We start from the raw sequence: 25,912 nt of genomic DNA, 5'->3' as shown, positions 1-25,912 counted from the left end.
TGTCCTGTGTATAATTATTATAATTATTAATGATGATGATGATAATGATTCATTCTTAGGAGCTAAGTAAACCACTGCTTTTACATAAATGCTGGTTCATTCTTCTTAATATTAATATTAAGTTGTCTTCCATACCATTTTGCTTTACTATTTAGCTATCTGATAATTGGGTTGGGAGAGTATATACCTGGGGTCATCTTGTTTAAGCAAGAGAAAGAGCGGCAAATAATAAGGGACTGCTGCAATAAAATAGCATGTAGGGTGGGAGGGATAGAAAGGAAGATCTAATCTTTGACCAATTTGAAACATATCCCAACGAATCCATGGAGAAAAAGATAAAGTGTGGCTATGAGTAAGTTAACTAAATGCATTACAGTGTGAGAGAGCAAATGGAGTTAGCCCATTGTACATGTTTAATTTCCTATTAGTCTCTGGCGTTTACTACTGTGGTCTGAGTTGGGGCATCTGTAAATTCAGTTAAACACAGTGCATTGTCTAAACATATCACAGCTCCAATCAGTCACCCTGACTGCTGATAAGAAGCCTCTTGTATTATTGAATCTACAATAGGGAGGCTCTGCAGGCACAAAGATAACAGCTAGGTATTTCACTTTAAGTATGAGGAAAAACAGTGACTCGTCTTTGCCGCTACAGCACTGACATTTATTACTACCCTCTGATTTGTTTTATACTACTGATGTGAATTTGCTTTCATGCGCTTTATATCTCTCCCCCCCCCCTTTAACTTTGGTCTACTATCTGGGAAACAATGAAGGAAAAACAAATAAACTAAAATCAACTTTCATGTTATTACGCAGATAGCAGCAACTTCAGTGCTCCTGCCTGCCCTTTAAGGATTCTTTCCTGATTTATTCTGCTCACACATTTTGAACTTATACTGATGAGAGGCTGTCTTCTGTTTATTCTTTTACCCTCTGTCTATTACTTATTCATGTGGTTTTTCACGAGGCCCCTTTATCAGATCCCTTTAAAATACATAATCCTTAGACTACATTCACTAGCTGTAATAGTAAGAGATTTGCTTTTAAACTATATTTATAAGTAGGGTAATGATTGTGTCAAGATTTCTCAAAAATAGAGTTTAGATATATAATTAAAGTTCATTAAATTGTAGTTCTTAAGGCTAATACATGCATATAAAGGTTTATGGCTACAGTAGATGACATCCATGCCCAGATGCATATACACATATAGCAAAATAATTGTCAATTACAGTTCTCATAATTAAAGTACAACATACAATTATTTTTATTTTATAAAGCTATAGTTCTAGGTGATCCATAGATAAATATTCTATGTATTACTATGATCTAGCCAAAAACTGAATTGGTGTTGAATATGGTGTTATTTTACCATAATTATATTAAATGCACTACCCATTGCATATTGTTTTGTAAAAATCTATTGCCCTTTCTTAGTTTAGTATTTGCAGCATGTTTACTCACAAGGCTTGATCCCAAACATATTTACTCAGAAGTTGATCTCACTGAGTTGTAAAACTCTTGAGGAAGTGGTTATAGGAATTCAGGCTCAGATTTTCTTTTACAGGCAATTTAGAAAACTCCCTGTATTATGCCTATATATAAGTGCTTGAGGCTCCAATCACTTACCACTTGCCTGAGAATAACCCTAGGTAAGTGGCTATACAAACACCATGGGGCCTTCTTCTCAGGTCATATGTAGGCTTGTATTGTAAGATGCTATATTCCAATGACCGATTCAAAATTGTTGACATTATGTCAGCATTTCAAGGATATTACAGTGGCATTGCAACAAACAAGATTACAACAAATGTTTGACATTAGGTTTTAAATAACGTCCCACTACACTGAACTACTCTGTTCTTCCATACTTTTTCCTCCTTGTTTATCCAGTGAACTTAGTAATGTTCTGTCTCTCACGCCAACGTATGAATATAATCAGTCCAGCAATATTAGCAAATGTGTTAGTTGAAACCCAACTAACCCATATATGGGTATTCTTGTTTCAGCTATTGGTGCATTTATCTATGCCACAAAATCTATAACTGATCTGACAGTTTAATTATGAATTGCACCCCTTTCCCCAGAAAAAGTGGAGAATTAGAATTTTGACATCTGTCATATACAAAGTATGTGTCAGATCTGACAGAGATATGTTGGAACCACACTGCAGTGAGTTTCCTTAATACTTGTCAGAAGGAATCTTCAGTCAACACCCAGCTAAGGTCATGAACCACATGAACAATTTGCTATAATTTTAGTCCAAATTGTAGACCTGTCTGTAAACCTGAGTATCAGGAATCAGCTTGGTGCAAAGCTATAACATGAAAAGCCTGATTTCAAGGAATAAATGGTGTGACACCTAATCAAAGGTATTTTAGAATCTTGGATGTGATTTCGTAGCTAGGTGGAAGGAGCCTAGTCCATCATTGTTCATTTTGAGTCTTCTGCAGAGAGTTAGAGCTGCTTTTGCAGATCAGCTTGAGAAGATACAACAAAACAGGAAACATGCAGAAGAAATGGCATTTAGTGCAAGTGACTCGGGTCAGTAATGAAAATGTAAATGGTTTTAATACCAGGTCACTTCATGAAATTCAAGATTACAAACAATTCAGGATCTAAATTGTTCAGGATCTAACATTTTTGATTTGTACGCCACTTTTCTACCAAAACTTCCACTCAAGGCAGCATACAATCACTAATGAAGATTGTACAGATTGTACAGAGTAATATCAGTACCCAGCTCAATAGACTCGTTTATACACCCAAATTCTGCTTGAATAAAGTGATACACAGCTTCCAGCAGAAGGGGAATATAATACAAGTAAACTTACCCTCCATCAGCAGGGAGTTTTGGGAGCAGCCACCAGGAAAACCATCTTTCTCAATGCCACCAAATGTGGCTCTGAGTGCAGCAGTCTTGAAGGAAGGGCCTCTCATGAAGATCTTAAGAAATAGGAAATGTGTTTTCAAGTAGCCTAGTACCAAGCCTTATAGCATTTTATAGGTAATAGCCAGCATTCTGCATGGAAACATATAGAGCAGGATAAACTAGTTCCAACATTATATAACTAAGGCATGCATGACCATAGCCGGATCAGAATTGTCTAGCAATGAGTTCAGTTGATGATCTAACTTCAGATACACAAATACACACCCACAACCAAAACTTGATGTAGAGTGCACATGACTGCGTATACTTGCCTGGGTGTAAGCTCCACTGAACATTGCGACTTTCTACTTAGGAATTCTCAAGGGTTAACGTGCTGATTTTATTTATTGCCACTAATAATATTTGACAATGCCATTGTCTCATGTTCCTAGGGATAGTATGTCAGGTATTATGGAAAAAAAAGATTTTAACTTCTTTTCCTGTTCTAAATACTTCAACAAACTGGTAGTAGTTCTGATTGGCTAAATCATTTTTTCCAGGTTTTGTTAAGAGGAACAATTACTCGTACTGTGTACTTTCCTAATCCTTCTTTAGCAATAGTACAACTCTCCAGCATTACCCGTTTAATTAAGTCTGAATTTCGTATATTATTTTGGTGTGCTGATTACAGGCAAAGACTTAGTGGAAGTCATTTTGGAATCCCAAGAGAATACTGTGTTAACAATGCACTCAGCTTTTCTACCCTTTCTCCTTTTTCCTGAACCCAAGATAAGCAGCAGGCCCCAGCTAGATTTCATTACTATCACACACTCTTCATGGTCATCTTTTAATATTTGAAAGGATCATTTGTTAACTGGAAATGGTCAATTTTTTTCCTTTGGCTTTTGAAATATAATTTTCAATTTTTAATTTGATTCATTTAGATGAAATCATTAATCAGAGTTGAAACTGAGTTAATTTTCTGGAAAATAAATGAGGTTGTTAGAGTGAACATTATTAAGTGGGCTCTTTGCAAAGAAAGGGATAATAGCTAAAAATATGGAAGATGTTGAGATCTGTAGCAGTTGAGGGATAAAAACAGAAGGGGGTTTCTCCCCCCACCATTCACTTAAACTTAATTTATTTTTAAAATAAGTTAGGGGAGGAAAAGGGATGCTTCACAATTAAAAATATTAACATAACAGGCCTTGGGAAATTCTCTATTAAAAATACAGCAGTTTTAAAATTAGATCAAATAGAGTGCATTCACATGGCAGTGTAATGATAGCAGCTGATTTAGAATCCTGCCACATGGCAGTTTCCTTTCTGTGCGTGAAGCCAAACCTATTGTTTGCATGTGTATTCAGCTATCATACTGTGAAATTTTGAGCAGCTGTCTTCTGAATTCAGGAAGAAAATGTAAACATTCAATGCCTCCAATTTCTTTTAAAAATGTATCACAGATCTCCTATTTCTTAGCAGATCAAAAGTCAGATGATCATACCAAGCTGGACGAAGAATGAATGTGAAAATAGGCAATTTATTTTATATGTAGGCAGAATTATGTGTTCCTCCATCACTTCATGCCTGGAAATCTCAACTACAACTTTTCTTTTGTAAAGCAGCATTCATAAGGGTAAATTTACAAGAAACAGGTGGTAGCAGAAGGGAGGGATGATTTCTCCAGTATCCTGTACTAGCCACTTCCTCCATCCGGGGTTCCTGATCTGTGTTGAGACCAGCTATAGCCACTTACATAGGAGCATCAAGGGATTTTCTTGTGGGTAAATCTGGATAAATTGTATTAGAGAAATGCATGGAATTTGATCTTATCTAACTAGTAATGCATCTATTGCTGCTTGGGTATTCACGCCCAGGTCTCCAGCCTGCTCCACCAATCAGGGCTCTGCAAACTTGGGTTCTACAGAGAAGCATCTGGCTGGGCTTTTAGCTGATCCAGATGGAGTGCAAACAATGGCCTTTCTGGCTATGAGGGGGAATCTAAAGGATGTGGCAGATGCCGCATGGTTGCATCAGGCTGAAGTTGCAGGACCTTGGATAGCTCCAAGCAGACAACTTGCTCCAGCTGTGGCTGTGTTCACACAGAATGCTAAACCAGGCCATGCAGTAACGATCTCTTACCTTGTGTCCTGTGTTCACACATTCCCACAGTTTGTATGCATACATGATTTCCACACTTCTCCAACTTCCATGGGAAGTTGGCACATGTCCCATTAGCCCCATGGCTGAAATCAATCCCAGGGAGCATTGCTCCTGCCTGCCTCTCCCTCATTGGCCTGCATGCTCCCCTGGGCATGGCCTTCGCCAGTTGCCTTTTTTGGTTTTGTTTTCTGCTGCTGCTTAGCAAAGCAGCTGCCTATTCACTAGCCCTGTTACTACAGAAGACCATTTCAGGCGCACCCCCTGCTGCTGCCCTGCTCTGTGCCAGCATGCAAGCACCCCCACAGCCACGTCTGTCCCCTCCCTCGCTGCACATGCCCCAGAGGGCTACCCCTTCCTGCACCTAGACACAGGGAGGGCATCTACATGGCACCCGAGCCAGGGGTGGAGGAAGCATAGCCTTCCAGAAAGAGTTTCCTGCAGAAGTGCATGTGGACGTCTTCCTGGGAAAGGTTTTGTCTCGACACAAGGAATGTCTTTGTCCTGCAGCTGTGGCAAGGGGTGGGGGCAGCAGGGCTTGTCGGCAGTGCTCAGGAATGCCAGGGACAAGACAGAAAGGGGGCAGGGAGAGTGCTGGAGACATGGGCTTCTCAGGGCACTCAGTGCCCAGGCACAGTCTGCATGCTCTTCTTGCTCTGCATGCCTTCACAAGTAGAACAAACATACCGCCATTTCCACTGCTCGAGCAAAGTGCAGCGATCGGAGTGGAGTGCCAGGCAGGGGTACCTCTGTAATCGCTGTGGCTGGAGATGGCATAGCACAGTGCCCCACTGTTGTCAAATATCCCAGATCTGCACCTGGGCATCAGGAAGGCAGCGTGTGGAAAGAGGGAGGAAAAGCATTGTAACTGGATTCACACATAATGACAAGCAACAGTGAAGCATGGAAATCTTACAACAATTCATTGATTCTTCATGGGAATTCATGGAAAGCAAACATGCAATTCTTCAGCATCAATGCTGAATTCACACATGACATGTGTGAACATAACCAGTGTCTCCAGCTCAGCTGGTCTTCTTTTTCTTTTGCCCTGCTACTGCTGAAGCAGTCTCAGCAGTAGAGCAAGCTGTGGGGCAATCCAAGATAAAGACAGCAGTCAAAGCACATTTAAGCAGTAAAATACATTACATTGTCCAGAAACAGAATCATGTAAAAGTCCAAGGATCAGTAGCACAGAATGTCAATCACAAGGCAAAGTGTGGAGACAAGCTTTAAGGCACCGGAGCTAAAAGAATGTATTGTTGTCTCCAGCACTAAGCAGAAGCTGAGGGATTATATTGCCAGACTCTTCAGCTGTAGTTCATTATAGTCCTCTGGCAAGAGTCCTACTGATGATGAAACATAGAAACAGAACATGTCAGAAGGGGTCTCCTGGGCCATCTAGTTTGACCCTCAGCTCCAGCCAGTTCTGCTCATGACATGCCTAACACGTGCATGTCCAGAACAACCTCACGGATAGGGCTTCAACCACCTCCTGTGGAAACCCATTCCATAGCCTCAGGGTCCTAACTGTCAGGAAGTACTTCCTGGCATCCAAATTGAACCTTGGTTCCCAGAGCTTTGCCCCATTGGAATGCTGCCTGCCCTCCTCTGCAGGGGAAAACAGGGCTTGACCCACCCCCTCACATATCTATAACTCCCCAAGACATCCCCTTGGAGTCTCCTCTTAAGGCTGAAAAGACCCAGTTCTTAAGGAGTTTTCCTCTTTAACCAAGCTCAAGGGAGCATCACTGGTCTGCTGCTTGAGGTAACAGGAGCCAGAAATTGCTCAGCCTCAGAGGCAGAATGCCTTGCCCCTTGCAGGGAAGGACCTGTGGTTATCTTTCACGAGGATCTTCCTCGTCTTCTTACCTAGAGTGTTAGTGACATATAAGAGCTCTAGCTCTTTCTCTGAGGAGGATTTGTCCAGTGGTGGCATGGCACTCTTTCAGGCTTCAAAACTTCCTGAAAGGTAAGGATTCTTATGGAGAAATTAATCAGGCTAAAGCCAGCACTCTTAGTCCATCTCTGTTTTGCATGTTGTTTGTATTGGAAAGCGGTGACAGTGCAGTGTGAAGCCCTTGATGTGGAGAAGCCTTGTTCCTTTGGAGAATCTGGCCCAGGAGATCTCTGGCTGAGAGTTTCAGGCTCTGGCTCAAACGTCTAGGGCTTGCAGCAGCCTTCCTCCTGATATATCTGGTTCCTCTTTCCCAAAGTCCTGGATTTAGTTCCCATATCTCCTCTACCAACACCAACATCAAGCAAAAGACTGCACACATAAATGTTCAACTGGATCAAACAGAATGGCTGTAATTCTAAGGGAACGATAACTTTATGCTCTTGGTGTTACTCCCTCCCCAGTTTTTCTAAGCATCAGTCTTCCTCCTTTACGCACAAGACTTTTAAATTTCCTTATGTTTAATGGCTTATATGTGATGCAGTACGACTTGATGGAAAACAAGATGGTGTTCAGGACAGTCATTGTTAGCCTTACACAGTTTTCACCTGCTTTGAAAATTTAAAATGACAGCCTTTGCTCTTGTTTAGAGTTCTGTTTGATTTTTTTTTTTAATTGACACACAGAGGATAATGGTTTCCCCTAAAACCTGCATCCTGCTTTTTGTAATTGACAACAACAACAGCAACAACAACAGCAGCAGCAACAACAACAAGATTAATAAACCTGTCACTCATGTTCAAGTTTGTGTGTGCACAAGATTCATGTGTTAGAAACCTGGTTGTGAGAACAACTGCTTTTTTTAGGGTTACAAGCCATGAATGCCGCTTAGTCAAACTCAGTTTTCAGAACAATATACATATGAGTATTCAGGAGCTGATATTAATGAATAGATACAATTGTGAATTGCATTGAGGCATCTGGTTTGTCCCATCAGTATACAAACTCATGAGTTAGATGGACTGGTGGGCTGCAAAGCATGGTATATTTTTCTTTAAGAGAAAGATAAGTACAAAATAAAAATGTGAAGGATTAAAAAAAAAATACATCTGGCAGAAGACCAGAAGCCCCTGATGAAGGCAGACACATTTCTGATATACACTGGGCTACACTAAATGCTTTTCTATATACACTTGAGCTTCCCCTTTTACTCTCTCTCTTTCTCTCACTGATTCTTTTTTCATATGCATACCTTGACCTCTTGTTTTGCCAGGGATATAATAGAAGTCATCTTGTAAAATCAGCCCTTCTTATCTTCAACAGACTAGGTAATAAGTAATATATTAATTTGCATGTACAGTGCCCAGAGAATTCTGATCATTGGGCACTCTAAAAGTGTAATAAATAAATAATATATGCTGATACAATCTTGTAATGCCTCTGACTGGAAACAGCCAGCTTAAATTTGGCCCAGGTCATATTGTAAACAGATGCAAACATATGTTTATGCTTGCAAGAAAATTAAATTTAGTTACTGTTTGGATAGAGAAGATGTACCGGCGATTCACTTATTTTCAAATTGGCCGTATTGTAATAGGATAGCCATCTGTCCTGCCTATAAACTGCTCAGTTCGAGCACACATGCTGATGTGGATGTTGGCTAGCTATATCGATTGAGATGCAAAAGTTTGAGACTAGAAGAACCTGATTTCAACTGCAAGCAAGCAAGACTGGTGATTATGCAGGGCTATTTCATTCTCCTTTTTCCAAACTCAAGTTCCTAGGTTAGTTTTAATCCATTTCAAATGCTTTGCTTTAGCTTTGAAGACAGAGCACTACCCCCTCAAGCTCCGGCACTGAGTGGTGGCCTGTTTGTTTTCACAAGCTGAAAATTAAGTGTTCGCATGAGCTCATTTACAGAGAGTGGAGTTGGCAGCATTATCAGGAGAGTAGAAAGGAGCCCTGAAGATGAAAAGCTATCGCACTGACAGAAGTCTTTATTAGGTTGGGCAGTAATGGAATGTGGTGTACACAGGATAAAGTGACGGCTACCTAGAGCATTTAGGGAAAACTAGAGGAGTAATCATGTTTTGTGTTGTTCCTAGTCTGGCTTCCTGAGTGATCCTATTGACCCTTGGGATGTATGGGATAAAAGAGGTGGACTGCATATAAACACATAGTAAGGAAAACGCAAAGTTGGCTTTAAAAAGAGCTTTTTGCTTGCTTTTTGGGGTACCACATATCACTTAATCAACTGATTCTTTCCTGTTTAGGACTGCATCCTAAATATGCATTTTATTATAGCACTATATTATTGTATCATTATCATCTCAGCAGAGTAGCCACCCCTAGGTTCAAATCACAGAAGCCTGCATGGAAAACTCTGACCCCACATCGAGGTGCAGTGTATGATAGGAAAGAGAGCTGTGGGTGTCTGCTATTGACACCGAATGAGCTCTGCACAGGTTGGTCTTCAGCATTCCTAAGAAACCAGATATAATCACTGAGGCAGCTGTGGTGGCTTACAAATAGCCAGGGTATGCAGTTGCTCTCCCCTCCCGCCAACCCAGCACACACCTTGAGCTGGAACACAAATTGGAGTAAGTGTTTTCCATCAGCAAGAACTGCATGTTGTTGGGGTCTTGTACCGTTGGCCAGAGCACTCTGTTTATAGATGTAAACTGTTAGATAGAGACTACATTTTGTAAACATAATGAATCAATAAACTTCATCTTCTTCAAAAATACATAGTTCTTCATATGTTTGGGATTGTGATCAGCAATTGTCAGATGTGATGTAACAGATGACAGAGTTGTGTACAACCTTAGAAGTATTAAAAGACTTTAGTCTTTCATTTTCTTTTCATTTTAGTCACTGCTATAGGTAAAGAACATCTTGATATTATTGCTTATATAATATGAATTCTTTGTTTTATTAGCCCCATTCAGATAAAAAGGGAAACTATGGATGAGGTTCTTGTGAGCAAGAGATGCACATATTCTTATTTCACTTTTGTGGCTTCTAGGAGGAAATTTTAAGCATCTGCTTCTGCTTTTAAACAGATCATGATTCCCCATTACATCCAAACACTGATGAAAAACAACCATCACCATTACAAAATCTGGAGGGCCATAGCTCAGTAGTATATGTTCAATCCGTAGTGTTTCTAGACATGACTGGGAGTCATTCCATTCAGTGAAGAGTCAGGAATGTATTAGAGGAACCAGTGGTCTGACCTCATTAGATAAAATAGCTTCATCTGATACATTAGTTCCTGAAGCAGAACTTATGAGCCCTATTTGGAATGAACAGTCTGAATCATGGAAATGGGAGTAGGATCATGCCTATTGTTCTCTTTATTTATTTATTTATTTATTTATTTATTTTTCAATTTATATCCTGCCTTTTTCCTTCAAAGGGCTCAAGGCAGCTTACATCTCCTCCTCCATCTTATCCCCACAACAACAACGCCGTGAGGTAGGTTGGGCTGAGAGTCTGTGACTGGCCCAAAGTCACCCAGTTGGCTCCATGGCTGAGCGGGGACTAGAACCCAGATCGTCTGAGTCCCAGTCCCATGCTCTTAACCACTACACCACACTGGCTCTCTTCTTGACCTTCATGCATTCCACTGAAACTCTACATAACTGTATGTTTGACCAGCAGCCCTACCTTCTCGCAAGGTTTCTGATTTCATTATTCATAACTTTTGCAGAATATGTGGACATAAAAAGCAGGGTAATGAGCATGATTCTATTTTACCCTCCATGTGATTAATACACATGTAAACATGTGAAAAAGGCTGGAGATATACTGCTGACATGGTTCTCCAAATTTCAACTGTTCAAAAATAAAAGCATAAAAATTTGGATGAATTGTGTCTTTGTCAATTAATGTTCTTTAAAAAAAGCCCTATGTATTCTAACACCACAAAATATAAATACACTTCTAAAGCCATTATGTAGCATTTCTGTTCTAAAAGGACTAATGACAGAAAGAGAGATACCAAATGGTGGTGGTGTTCTATTTGATATCACTGGAAATAGCACATTACATTTTATTTGGTGGACTATTTTTTGCCAGTTCTTTTACTGCATTTTAGTCTTCATTATGGTTTATCTGCTCTCTCCAAGCCAATATAAAATCCCAAACACTTTTGTGTAGAGAAGACTGTATTCAGAAAGCAAAACCTTTTTGAATTATTGGTAGGGGAAAAGATAAAGAGCTAATTGTCACTCTGGTACTTATAAATTTCAAAGCTGCTATGAAATTCAAATTGATACCTGAAATGTTTGTATGGGCCATCTCTGGCCTTCTAATAAACAGCAACCAGGCTCTTCTTTGGATTTAAAATTGCTTAAAAATGTTTTTAAAGAGACACATTTTGTTTAATTAAAAGTGTTAAAGTTGTATTTTAGCTGCACTGATTCACTTGGAAGTGTGATCGATTTTTTAAAAAATTAGGAACCTACCATTCTAGACACAGAGACAATGAATAACAAGGCATTAAGGAAAGATAAATAGCACAAATACTATTTGCATTAATTGAGCTGGCTTACATTTCTTGAATATTATTTAAATTGGAAATAACAGGCAATCACGATACCATCACCGTGTTTTTAGTGGGAGATCCTGTCCATTCTTCTTCCACTACCCCTGATTAAGAAGTGCAGGCTTGGTCTTCTGAACATAGGATGCAAGCTCAACATGAATCAGTAGCAGTCTGTTTACTTGTACCTGGGAAGGAATAGCAGTTTTGCCAACTATTATGTTTTTTTATCTGTAGGCTTTTAAAAAAGTATAAGTTCTGGAATTTTATCTGAAACACACTGTGTGCGTGTGTGTGCAATTGCATCTGTTTTGAAAAATGTCAGTGGAAGAAAGTACACGTTTGGGTATGGACTTTTACAAAATATGCATTTTATGTTATTTTTTTACATGCTTGCATTTTGGAACAACAACAAACTGAACACTGAGGTGGAGAAAGGAGAATGTCAAGGAGCTCAAGTGTTGCTTGGAGTCCCTAAAATAGGGACATTATTTCCTATTTTACTTTAGACCTGTGATACTTTCTTGTATTTTGTAGTTGGTTGCAATTGTAGGGGGTCCTGAGTAGTTCATAAGCACTAGATGGGTGTGTTTTCATTCTCATAAAAATAATTAAATAAAAACTGAGCACTCTCTTCTAAACATGATGCTAAGCCAGCACAAATGAGATAAATGGGGTGCTGCTGATCTTAATGATAGTTGGAGTTTTTACACTCCAAATTAGCATGGCTTGCAGTACTTAAAATTTGATTCTGTTTTGCAGTTGTTAAAATTGTACATTGCATGGAGTTTTGAGAAGGTTTGTGCCCCTCTGTTGTGTTATATCATACAAAGATAATACAAAGAGCATTACTGAAATAGCCTATAGCTTGATTTAAGTAACTTTTGGGTAGAAGATGCTATTTTATGAGGAGATTGGACTTCCATTCAGGAATAGGAGATTCCTCCACATGGTCATTCATATTATTAGGGTATTTGTGTGCACCCCCTTGAGTGACTAATATGAATAGGAGACAATCTTTAAATGAAGGACTTTGTATGCTGGGGGCAGGGAGGAAGCAGGACCCCTCCTACCTGCAAACAGAATCTGTAACACTGAATCCCTTTAGAAGTAAATGTGTTTAAACAATGGTCAAACAAAGAACCTATCTGCAATGTTCAGCATGTGCGAAAGATATAGAATATGTTCAACATCTGATAAAGATATAAAATAGTAAGACACAGTATCAGAAGTTACTGAAATGTTAAGAAGCCTGAGATCATAGATTAATAAAGAGCTAGCATTCAGACCCCAGGGCCTTCCTCACCAGATCTATCCTTATTGCCGTCTGCTTTGATTTTCCCCAATAAACACGTGCCTGACTGTTTCCCCCCAGAAAACATACTGATGCTACTTGTAAGTGACACATAATTTTGCTAGATGTAAGATGGTTTCAGGCTTGTTTTGCAGCTGCTAACTCCTTCCTTTCCTTCCTCCGCTATAGCAATGCGGGCTCTTCTGTGTTTTTTTCTTCGTCTGGTTTTGTCAGGGTTCCTACCTTGGGCACAAACTCCAGTAACAACATGAGAAACATGCTGCTGTCTCTGTATTTCAAGTGCATTTAAAGAGGACAGTATCCTGTAGTGTTCCTCTGATTGTCTTTGCATTCATACAGAGCAGCGCAGTGAGCATTCTAATGAACACAAATAGGTCCAGATTTTTCCTTTGGGATCAAACAGTTTTCTGACACAAGCAGAGCTTAAGGCTGTGGGAGACCCTTTTATGCATTTGGGGCCAGTTTTAAAGCAAGATACAACTGTTAAAATGAAAATACAAGATGTTCTTCATTTATATAAGCCATGGTGACTCCCCAGAGGCGGCAGCATCAAATTAGTGCTGCTCAACATAATGATTAGTTATTGCAGTCCTGTGATGTCCAGCCCAGTATGTTTTGATGCCTGTGGTGCAGTGCGCAAAGATAATTTTTCTTGGGGCCTTCTTCCCCTCCCAAAAGGCCTTGTCTGTAAAAATCAGAGTGTTCTGTGGGTGTTCTTTTTTCCTGGCTGTTTCATTTGTATTTATAGCCAGACATGGCATTAGGATATGAGAGGATTCTCTTGGTGCCAGCACTCCACTTGCAGGACTGCCTGCTCCAAGAAGTTAGAAGTTCATTTATATCTGCATTCTCCTGGCACTTGAGCTTTCCTTTTTAAGGAAGCATTTGCCTCTGCTGTTTACATTTATATACTCAATGCTAATTTGGGTTCTTTGTATTTTTTAAATCTTTGTTGCTGTTTTGCTTATTGTAAATGACCAGTATCCACTGTAATTCAAAGGAGAACCATTAAAATGGATGAGATTGAAGTGAGTTTCAGTGGGTATTCTCTAAGTAGGACTAATAGTAGATAGTACAAAATCATATAATGAAAAGGACTAATTCATTTTATTTTCTTAAGGCAAAAAGTGGGGTATACATTCATTAAATAAACATAAATAAATAATAGATCTTTGGATATTAGGAGGGTGAGTACCCGGAGGGGGGCCTTCTCTGTGGTGGTGCCCCACTTATGGAATGCGTTCCCCAGAGAGGTCCGCCTGGTGCTGTCGTCATTTGTTTTTCGGCGCCAACCAAGACCTTTTTATTTAAATGTTATTTTAATTAATTGTTAAATTATTTATTGTTTTTATTTATTGCCTGGATGTGTCCAATTTTTATATTTTTGTATTGTTATTTATTTGCTGGAAGCCACCCCGAGGCTTATGCAAATGGGACGGAATATAAGTATCCCAAATAAATAAATAAATAAATAAATATATTAATCAAGTTTTCAAAAGTGGCAAATGTTCAGTAGACAATGTGGCCTATTCCTGGGATCGTGTCAGTAGCTACTATGTGCTCTAGAGACTAGAGGCCAAACACCCATATTTGCTTATGTTCTGGACGCCTGTGCATATCATTGGCTGCACCAGCACCCACTAGCCCAGGATTTCAGGATCCTGTATTATGATATTTGTTCTCCCTTCTATGTCACCTCAGTGGTCACTGGCTTCTGCCTGTGCAGAGGAAACCGAGGAACTCTACAGGAACTCAAGGAACTGTTGTTCTTAATATGCTGTATAAGGAAATCAATTTCTTACTTTTCTTCTCAAGCTGCATGTTAAACTATATGTAAAGTTGATTTTGTCGCTGATCCCCTTTTTGATTTCTTACTGGAGAAATAAGTGCATGTGACCCCAATTCAGATTAGGAGCAGGCATACTGGGACAGCAGACCACTCCTCCCACTCATTTGCTTTCCTCAGTCTCACTCCAGAGGTTTTAAAAAGAGGGGGGAAAGTATGGGTAGTTGAGGGAGAATGTTTATGCACTCTCTTAGTGTATGTTACTAGAGGGCTCCAAGCTGGGTGCAACCTATAAGACCGCACTCTTAAAGACTCACCTGTTTAGCCAGGCATCTGCATTCACGAATCCTCAGAAGGAAATGCACAAGCAAAATGAGTTCTGCCTGTGTCAAATTATAGCAATAAAATTAATTGATTTATCTCAAAAAGGAAAAAAGAAGAAAAAAGAAAAGAGCATCAGAAAGACCACCAACTGTTTTCAGAGAAGACTGTTAGAATAAAGTATTTTCAGTTCATTCAGTACGTCGAGTGTCTTTGCCTAATGAAGTTGCTCTCTGTTAAACAGTTTCGGGGCCATTATTGAAAAGTGCTGCGTGTACAACATGCTTGCAGATGTTTTCTTAACTGTTGCAGGAATTATTGACCCAATTCATCTGAACTTATTCATGACTAAGCACCATTGGAACAATTTAGCCATGACTAACATGAGTCATATTGCTTTCAGTGGGCCTTAAAGCATTTACCCAATTGTATCCATATTGACCTAGAAACACTATTCCAAAGTAAGTGGGCACAGCATGGTGTTCTTGCTCATATCAAATTTTAGCAGTATTAGAATGCCAGATGTATTCTATTAATCCAGAATTGGTTTAGCTGATAATATTAACTGGGCAGAACAGGACTGGAGACTAGTAGAAAGCATCTTAAAGATGGGACTATTATATTTGGGAGCAGGGTCAGGACTTCTGTATCTTCCATATGTGCAGTATAGTCATAAACCAAACAGGTTTGTAGGACATCTTCACTTACTGAATTTTGCTGGGCCACAAAAATATAAAAGCATAAAATCTCTAAGAATCCAAGGCTGTCTAGTGTCCCAGTTGCTGTCATGTGGACCTCTTGATGCATCACTGAAATTAAAACCAGACAGCTACCCCTACTCTCTGAAAATCCTAAGACAGGCCTCCTCATGGCACAGGTCTCAGAAATGGCCTGGCAGAAATGTCTCTCATCAGATCAGTGTCTAGGAGGAGACAAAGACCTGCTAGAGCAGTACTGGCGAACCTTTTAGAGACCGAGTGCCCAAACTGTAACCTAAAACCCTCTTATTTATCGCAAAGTGCCAACACTATAATAAAACCTGAATACTGAGGTTTTAGTTTAGAAAAAACAACTTATATGTAAGAAAACTCAAAGCTGAAACCTTGTGCTAATAAAAATGAATGTATTAAATTCACAGCCAGTCCAGTCAAATATATAGATATATCCTTGGCAGCGCACTGACCAGCCATGCAAAGCTCAGACGAGTCACGGCTAATGAGTCACGGCTCGTGACATCATTGCCTGGCGCCACTATTCCTTTCTAAGCATGCACATGGCCCCTGTGTGCACTGTTATCCAATGCTTGGCTGCTAGGGCGATGCTGGGGCAACTTGGCTTGCATGCTGACAGAGAGGACTCTACATGCCCACTGCGGCACGCTTGCCATAGGTTCGCCACCACTAGAGGAAGGGTTTTTGAGCCCCTTTTCCTGATTATAGGGTGATGCTAGTCCACCAGCCAAAGGGGAGCTCACAAGTATTATCATGTTTGTTGCCCAGGGCAATAACTCTAGCCCAATGTCCTTGACAGAAACCCATCCTTTGGCAATAAGCCTTGCTACACATATTATTCCCTCCTCACAGACATCTGGAATGTCACGAGACCCAACTAACTCTCTCATTAACTTTCCTTTATTTTCTGGGCACTCCAGAACACTCTTTACTACAGTCCAGCTTATACCTGTATTCTGCTAACCCCTGCATCTGTTGTGAAGGGTCCCCTGGTCCTCCAGAGCAGGTTATGTGGGACTGCAGGATACTGCAGGGGAAAAAGAAACTGCACCTCCCCTCCTGATTCAGATAAAATATTTTTCATTGCATAAAACATGATTTTCCACACCTAATTTTATATTTGCATCCTAATCTTTCAATTGTCGTTCATCTGATTCCAAGATCTACTTTAGAACATATACTGAATGAATGAAATGAACATTTATTGCCATAGTTAACATTCTAAGGACAGTTCACTTCTGAATCACTGTTTTGAGGAAGACCTCAAAGCAGAAAGCTGCAAGCTCTTTGAACTGTTCATTTTAACTTGTTATGTAAGAATACTGGAGGCCTTTTTCATGCATTGATGATAAGTAATTTTGGTGATTGATTGATTCTGCCTGGCCTTCCATTATGGACATGCATAAAATTCTTCTCTGGGGTTTGGCTTGTTTGTTTATTTGCTATTGGATCTTGTAATATAAAATTCATATCAACATTATAATGTTTTATGTCATATCTTACTGAATTATTAGATGCTTGTGAATTTATGTAATGGCTTTTATAGATCAGTACACCAAAGAAATAGTCAAATACCTGTTTATTAGCAAGAAAGAATGAAACATACAGAATCTATCAAATTCTGCCAAGGAGTGAACCTGCTTCTGTCTTAGAGAGTTTTGGCCAATGAGTATAAAAGAACTGGGATGACTGACAGGCAAAGGAAGCAGTGATGTCCTGCCTCATTTCCCTCCTTTGCGTGCACTGATCAATGAAGAATTTTTTGCTCCAGTTGGCCATAGCTGCATTATTTTCCTGGCTGCATTTATGTTCTTGGCTGCTGGAGTGATATTGATTTTCTGGCTTGAGAACAAATTGGCGGGCACTTGATATTTATTTTTCCAGGTTGAGAACAAATTGGTGGGCACTTGACATTTTTTTGTTTTTTATTAAAATTAAATTTCATTTTACAAATTTATTGACTACATGTAAATAACTTTTAAAATGATAGATTAATAAATAACAGTTGTATAAATATTTTTTGTTAGACCTACAAACATCTCATGCTTCATGCATACACATGTATACCCACTGACATACATACATTTCTGGCTACAGAACAACAAATTAGCATATGAAACTTCTACTTGGGCAATTGTAATATTGGGTGTTTTAATACTGGGATTATACCATCTTAATCTCCAAGCAAATAATATGTATATTAAAATATATGACTTTTTCTATGTTGCAAATGCAAACCATTTAAATTAGCACACACATGTTTTGGTAGTTGGCCCCAATCCAGGGTATATAATCTCTGTTTAAAAATAAGCTTTTGCACCCTGCCTGTAAGAGCACAAGGTTCCTGCACAGGCATAAACCTTCCACATCTGGCTGCCTCTATGATCTCTTGTGTCTAATCCAGGGATCTAGAGGATCAAAGCAGCCAGCTGCTACTGCACTTAACTATACTTTGTCTGCAACAGAGGAAGTCATTGTGTAGGTTGAGCACACATTTCAGTGATATTTCTTCAGGAATTTCAGATAGGAAACATTTTTCTGCATTGATACATCTTTGGTAAACACCACCCATCACTTTATAGGGTAGATTCCTAAGAAGTGAAATGTATTGTAGGAAGATAGTGGGTTAGTGCCTTTTAGCATTTCCCCCTGCAGTCTCTCAAATTCTTGTCTGCTTAGGGAAACCCTCCTGAACCCTGTTTAAGGAGACATGGATATTAGAAGAGGAAGAGTAATGATGAAAATCTGAAACCTTTTTTGATCATAGAATATTGGTTGGAATCCATAATCTACTTTTGAAAAGATGGCAGAGCTAAACTCACTGAAGGTTCCTTTACTCAGAAGAGGGTTTTTTTTTGGGGGGGGGAGTCCTTTTCCACCACAGCTCCCCCCCTTCATGAGAGTCTCCCAAAATTCATGTGAGTTCTTTATGGGACTGAAGGCAGACAAGAGCATAAGGAAGTCCATTTATATCAGGCCAGTTACACATATCTCAATCTAAGCGCAATACAAGCTTTAAGGCAAACCTGGAAAACATGTGATCCTTAGCCCATGAGAAATGCAGCTCAGCTACCATTGATAACCTTCAGCATTTTCATTCCCAAGCAGGCAGCGAAATTAAACAAACCAATCCCTTCCCCCAAAATATGAGCAATTATCATACCATACACAGCTCAAGGCATGTACTCAACTTAGAGTGTCACAAGCTGTGCAGCAGACTTACTTTAAGGACAGTAGTGGTTGAAGTGTTGGACTGGGAATCTAGGAGATCCGGATTCAAGTCCTCACTTTGCCCTAAAGTTCATTGGGTGACTTTGAGCCAATCACAGACTCTCAACCCAACCTATCTCACAGTTATTGCTTTGGAGGAATAAAATGGGGGAATGTATTTTGCTTTAGGTTCCTCACAAGAGGAAAAACACGTAATAACAATAACATTTAAGCTTATTTGCTTAAGCTGTAGGGTTATCTAAACAAGTACACAAATAGTCCTGGTTTACTTTTTCCATGTCACACATGATGTTTTAGACACACATGCAAGTACATGAAGCTTCTATCTACAGTCAGACCCTAGTGCCATCTAGCCCTGTGTTGTTTATTCGGACTGACTGCATGCAGAGAAAGTTCAGTTCTGTAGGTTCAGATTCTTTGTGTCAGGGTGTTTTTGAATGCCAATATAAAATGGAGACATGTAAGCTGCCTTGGGTTCCTCCTAAGAGGAAAGAATGCAGAAAAGAAATGCAATGGAAGAAGAGGAGGTGCTGTTTTTATCATTGACCCGGGATGATTGATGATGGGTAGGCCTAGCAGAGCAGCTCAAGTAGGAGACCAACTGGTCCTTCGCCATGCTTGACAGGGCATCATATTTTAGGAAAAGATACATTAAATGACTGGTATCAAATTATGTCATCCATATTATCTCGTTATCTTTTTTTCTAAGATTCAAAGTGTTATAAGTTACCAAAATGTGTGTTCTTCTCTATTCATGCATCTGCCTCTTGACGGGGAGAATAACATGAGTCATATCAACAAACCAGAACCAAATGATCATCCTTAGCAAGCAGTTCACGCCTTTTGTTGTGTCAGAATGCTGTTGTCCATAGGGAGGCTGAATCTAAATCTTCTGTGATGAAGCAGGTATTTAGTGCTCCCCTGCTCATGTTAATCATGCGAATCTTTACTTTGATTTCTGGATCCCCAAATAAATTCTGAAACTTCCAAGTTCTTAAATGAAATAATATTTAGCTGCATATTATTTCTGAAGCTGGTTTTTAGATCCTGGTTTCATGCTATCAGTACTTCACAGTCGGATTACTATAATGAATTTTATTTCGATCTCCCCATATCTCCTGTGAAATGCTAGTAAATGGTCCAGAACTTAACAGTTAGATTTCTTTCTTTTGAGGTGTCACTAGCTTATCACTTGAATTCTTTTAACTGGAAAAGCTTTGCCAATGTAATCTAGAATCTAGGCCTACTTTTGACCTTCAAATGACATCAACTCATTTTTAGTATGCTTCTTTTAAAACCATGGCTCAAATCACTTAATTAAAATTTTGTGCTAATAAGTTTCAGAATTTACCCCTCAGTACTCACTATGAATCTTTTGCTGGATTTTCTGCATCAGAACTCTGGACAGTTTCAAGGAAGGACAGCTAGCCTTCTTCCTGGTGGACTTCAGCAGGTTTAGCTCAGACCCAGGAATTTAAGCAGAGACTTGCACATCATTGTTTCAGCAACAAACGCTCACAGAAGTAAGGCTGTTTATATGGAACAAAGCAGGTTTGGTTACTTAGTCTTGATCATTGATTTTACAGTTATCCATAAACACCAGGTTGACACCTCATGGTGGAGGATGTAAACGCTAACATAACCCATAGTAAAGGTATGTTGAGTCAAGTTACTGCTCCTTCATGGCACAATAGCTGAACTATACATGTTTAGCCATAACTCACTATGATTATTGACCTTCTCTGAATAAACATCATTTATTATATACTTTAATATCCATTCAAATCAAATTCTTTCTCTGTGTAGGATCTTAGAATATCAGAAAAGACTGGAATGTTAAGAGGTGTTGTTAAGTATGTATTATGATAACCAGTGCTTTTTTTGTAAGAAAAAAGGTGCCGGAACTCATGAAATTATTTACCTTTCACACGTAGTCAATCACTGTACACACACCCACACACTTCAGTTGTGTAACGAAACATAACGCTTGCCACCCACAGTAGGCACTCAGCGTGCGACCACATGACCAAGCACAAGTTGAGCAGCGCCATCACAACCAGCGTGGACGAAGTATGCATGCATCGGATTTGACACACAAGCAGCCCGCATGCACCGTTTTAATGATTTTGCTGCTGACTTGCTATGCTCGACAAGGTGATTCAAATCCACATGGACCAAACATAAAATTTTCAAAAGTTACTTTTAAAACTTGGAAAATCTGTCGAAAAAAGGCGCCGGAACTCCATTCCAGTGCATTCTATGACAAAAAAAGCACTGAGGATAACTGATCTGCCACGCTTTGGATACCTGTCGCAATGCAGTGATAGCGATGGAGGTCTGTAGTACAACAGCTATAGTATACTGTTAGGATTGGCTTGCCTGTATTTGCTTTTCCTCTGAATGTATTTGCAAGTGCAGGTAGAAGAGAAAAGCAGCTCTGAATTGCATGGTGCTTTTTTCTTACAGGACCAATTAAGACTGTTGTTTCATGAAAAAAAATTGTAACAATTTGTTTTTAGAATCAACAATGTTTAAAAGTCAATTTAATGTAGCTGTGAAACTTGGGAAGCATTCTGAAACATCCAGAAGTATATCCTATTTAAATTGATAGAACTGTGTGAAATCATCTTCACACTTACTTGAGAGTAATTCAATGAGTAATTTTGGTGCTTAGTGTTGTTGAGTATATTCAGAATCCTCTGGAGAATAAAAGCAACTAAAAGAAAGGAAAAAGAGCCATAAATGGTAGCTTTACTTTGTTTACACTGAAGACGTGATAATGGCTATGTTCCCTGTTTAATGCAACAGTGTGAGATGTCCTTTTCTCTCATATTAAAACATTCACCTAGTTCTGAACAGAAATAAAAGGTTTGAGGCTTGTCACCATCAGTTCTATAGATAGCTTTTGAAAAAAAATAATAATGAGATATTGGGCATTGTAAGGCTCAAGAGCTGTCTTGCCAGACTCATTTATTTCCATTCACCTTTTGTCAGCATTGCAGACAGAAGACATTCAATTAAAACATGTCACCTGTTACTTGTGATCTAATTTGTGTTTGTAAATGGCTTCACGTGCTCCAAGCTTCACAAGCTCCCAGTTTTTTTTAAACAAGAACAACATTTGGAAAATGTTGGCAATGTATGCCTGGGAAAAGGCTTACCATTGTTGTTATGTCAGTCACAAGGCCAAAATGCCTGTTAGGAGGTTTTAGAACAAACCTATCCCTAGATCATACCTGGAATCATGTATCCAGTATGAGCAAACCCTAAAGTACAAATGGATGCCATTTCCCCAGCTAATTTTTTCAATCAGCAATCAAGACCCAATTTCTTTTTAATGCAAAGGGACTGCTTATTTTTCAATCCATATTTCAAACATCATAGGTAGCATATAGACAGCTGCTTAATATTTTGTCTTATTTTTCTTTGAACTCCACATCAGACCATGCTAACTGCTTTTGAAACTTCTTTTACTTTGAAAAGCAGTTTGGCCATCCATGATGGTGATAATTTTCTGGTACCTGGCCATTATTATCTTCCTGTTCAGAATATATTGGGCATGCTATTTTTCCTCTAAACTGTAAATTGTATTCTTTATATATTAGTGTAAGCTGGAATAGAACTGGATACCTTTTAAGGTTTCCTATACCACACTCAGTAAGATGCTTCAGAGTGCAGATAGCTATCAGGAGACAAAAACTGACTTCCCCTTGCTAATTGTTTATTCAGCAGTAGAGCAGGAAAGCTTTAATGTGATCCATAGCTTTTATCTTTTTTGATGACTTAGGATTCTGTTGTCAAAAAATTGACTGGCTAATGGACATGCATTTTGCATCTCCAGATCACTTTTTAGTTTCACCTGTATTCTGACTACCAATGTAAGTTGAATAATTTGAGACCTATTTAGCATGTGTAACTTAAGTTCCAACCCCTGTAAATATTAGAGGCCTTGTTTTTCTTCACTTTTCTTCTGGCATAAATTCCAGCAGTGTAGAAGAAGAATCAAAACTTGAATTTTGGCAAGCAACATTTTTCTTCCTGCAAAGTGAGGAGTTGAAGAGATGATTAGTGTAAAGCCAATACAATAACCATGAAACATGCAGATTTCTAAATAATGCTCCATATGCCATGATCCAGTTAAGTTTTCTTTAATATTAAAAGTTGCCTCATTGAGATATTCATTCATCTATATTTCTGCTTTAGGACAATATCCTAATAAGAGTTTAGCACTAATCTTCATTCTGCAACTTTTTCTCTTTACTTATTTATTTGGCTTCTGCTACTTCTCCTTCTATTTCTTCAGATGTCAATAATACTTTAGTTTAATCTGCTTTACACCAGGATAACACAGAATTCAGTTTTACATAGAGAAATATAGTGCATTTTTGACCTAAAAATGCTATTTCCTAAATGCTGGAGATAGATCTAAAGAATGTTCAAACTCTTCCAACTTTACTGTGGAGTCTGTTTTTATTCTTACATACTCTGGGTTAATCTATCGCAGACCTATTTATTTACTCTGAAACTTAGATTGACTCTCCTGTAAATAAGATTTGAAGTCAGCCCTGTAGCCTTATCCTATTTCTGTGAGAATCTGCTAACAACTTTGTTCTGACTTCTTTCTTCCTTATCTGACAGTTTCCTCTAAGGATGCTTTGAGAGAATCAATTCCAAGAGTGTAATTCACCAGGGCTAAATTGCAACTGTGGTTCTGGCTTTGAATGATATTTTGTACATATGATTTGAGTATCATCACCACTTTTGTTTTTCCATTTCAGTACATCTGTCTTCACTTATTTTTGAACATGTTGCCTATATTCTAGAAAACGGAATGTTGTCTGTGCCATTCCTTACCCCTGCACAGTTCTTATATCTGTAAATATCCTATATTAATAGCTAACATATATTTTTTTCCATCTTTGCACCTCTTGCTATACCAGTCTAATAGAAAATCAACAGCGCAGCTCACATATACACTTTCTCCTGTGTGGTTATGTTATTAAATTAATACTTGTTTCTTTATCCTCAGGGTAAGAAGGAAAGAAATTATGGCTGATAAACAATTAGTCAATAAATATACCTTATATAAATATTTATTTGAGTAATGTGCGGGTGTTGAACCTCTTAGAGCCCCAAGGCCACATTCAATTTTGGAAAAACTCTTTGGCTCACATGCTAAAAGTAGAACTATCTCCCATGCCAATCTATTTTAGCATAAAGCTTTTCTTCTCAGTAACAAAGCTTTAGAAGAGGCATTTCAGCTTTTAGAATGGGGGTTGGGGAAACAGTTCAAAAGCTGAGGAGCTATCGAATGATCGCTGGAACCCTAAAAGGCCAGCTTGTGATTGTGATCCATAGGCCTGAGGTTCTGCGTTCCTGGCATAAAGGATCAGGTTTACAGTTTTGTCACTCACTGCAGGCCAGTATAGCCTTTCATCAACTAAGGTTGGTGTATCAACTGTGACTTTCTCCAGAAGCACTGTGCAGATGCAATAATCCACCCAGACAACATTGGTTACTGAACAGATTAAAAATATAACAATCTTTCCTTTTGAGACAGGCCAGGCACTACAATTGTTGTAGTGCCGAACCCACTAGGAGTAAATGCTGGGATTATTCTGTGTCATAAAGTATTTTAACTGTTGCTTCATTGAGGTTTTATTATATATTTTTCTGTTTATGTATTGTGTTACTTTTGTGGCATTGACTGCATTGTTTGTAGTTTATTCTGAAATACCTTGGGCCCATTTGGCTGAAATGCAATGCGGATGAGACCTCTAACAAAACATTGCAGTGTGGAATGCTCTTGTTTGGTGTGCCAGCCAGCAAGCCAGCCGTGTCCTCCTGCAGAACGCTCCATCCCATTCTATTCCTCCTGTCTCTCTCTGCCCCCTTCCTGTTTTCTGGAATTTTTTAATAGTTTTACAAACTTGGTGCTCTGCCAAGCCCACTGACAAACTCTTGTGCCTAGTGATGTCACTGGCTTTATAAGCATCATTTCTAATGCCTGAAGACCACAAATAAAGGGAATAATAATAAATACATGCATCTCTATGAGACACTAAGCAATGCACAAAAAATCCTAGCGTTCATTGAGGTAGATTTAAATAATGATATTAAATCATTCCCGTCTGGACTTCTGTAACGCGCTCTACGTGGGGCTACCCTTGAAGATGGTCCGGATACTTCAATTGGTCCAAAATAGAGCTGCCAGGCTGCTGACGGGGACTGGACGTTATGTTCACATGACTCCAGTTCTCCGTCAGCTTCACTGGCTTCCCATTGAAGTCCAGGCCCAATTCAAGGTGTTGGTAATGACCTATAAAGCCCTAAACGGCTTGGGTCCTGGTTACCTGAAGGAGCGCTTACATCCTTATATGCCCAGCCGCCCCCTGAGATCGGCGGGAGAGGCCCTTCTCCGGGAGCCCTCCATGGAAGAAGTTAGGAGGGTGGTTACTCGGAGGAGGGCTTTCTCAGCGGTGGCGCCTAAGTTATGGAATGCGCTCCCCAGAGAGGTCCGCCTGGCGCCGTCATTTGTTTTTCGGCGCCAGGCGAAGACCTTTTTATTTAAGCAGTATTTTAAATGTTAATATTATTGAATTTTATTTGGCCAGGGCGGCTTGTTTTATAGTGTATGTTTTATATTATATAATTGTATTTTATTGTATATATTTTAAAATGTTATTTTAACCTTTTTGTTGTAAGCCGCCCCGAGGCTTCGGCGAATGGGGCGGCATAAAAATGTTTTAATAAATAAATAAATAAATAAATTGTTGGAATGACAAATCCATTTATCTTTTGTTCGCAACTGTTCAGGATTGTAGAATAATTACGAAATATGACTTTAGCTCACTATGGATTCAGATTCAATTTTGCCATCATTTATTGAAATAATTGAAGTAATTCTTAGCACTTCTGTGTATGTGCAAAGGTAAAGTTGAAATTGTTTCCAAATTCTGTTTTGTTTACTTGATTTATTATATTTATATTCCACCCTTTTTCTTTCAAGGAACACAAGGCAGTTTAATAATCCTTCTTCCTCCTCTCAATC

At 39.1% G+C, this 25,912-nt stretch overlaps 1 protein-coding gene across 12 annotated transcripts in view; it reads left to right on the top strand.

Annotated features, from left to right (window-relative positions):
- The window catches only part of ESRRG (estrogen related receptor gamma), a 637,351-nt gene that overhangs the window by 534,498 nt on the left and 76,941 nt on the right, over window positions 1–25,912 (top strand). The gene's annotated exons all lie outside the window — the stretch shown is intronic.

This window comes from Varanus komodoensis, unplaced genomic scaffold (assembly GCF_004798865.1).
Source record: "Varanus komodoensis strain SLA01 unplaced genomic scaffold, ASM479886v1 scaffold1, whole genome shotgun sequence".
Lineage (NCBI taxonomy): Eukaryota > Metazoa > Chordata > Lepidosauria > Squamata > Varanidae > Varanus > Varanus komodoensis.
Note: the sequence above shows the minus strand (reverse complement) of the source record. Positions and strands in the feature narration are given on the sequence as shown.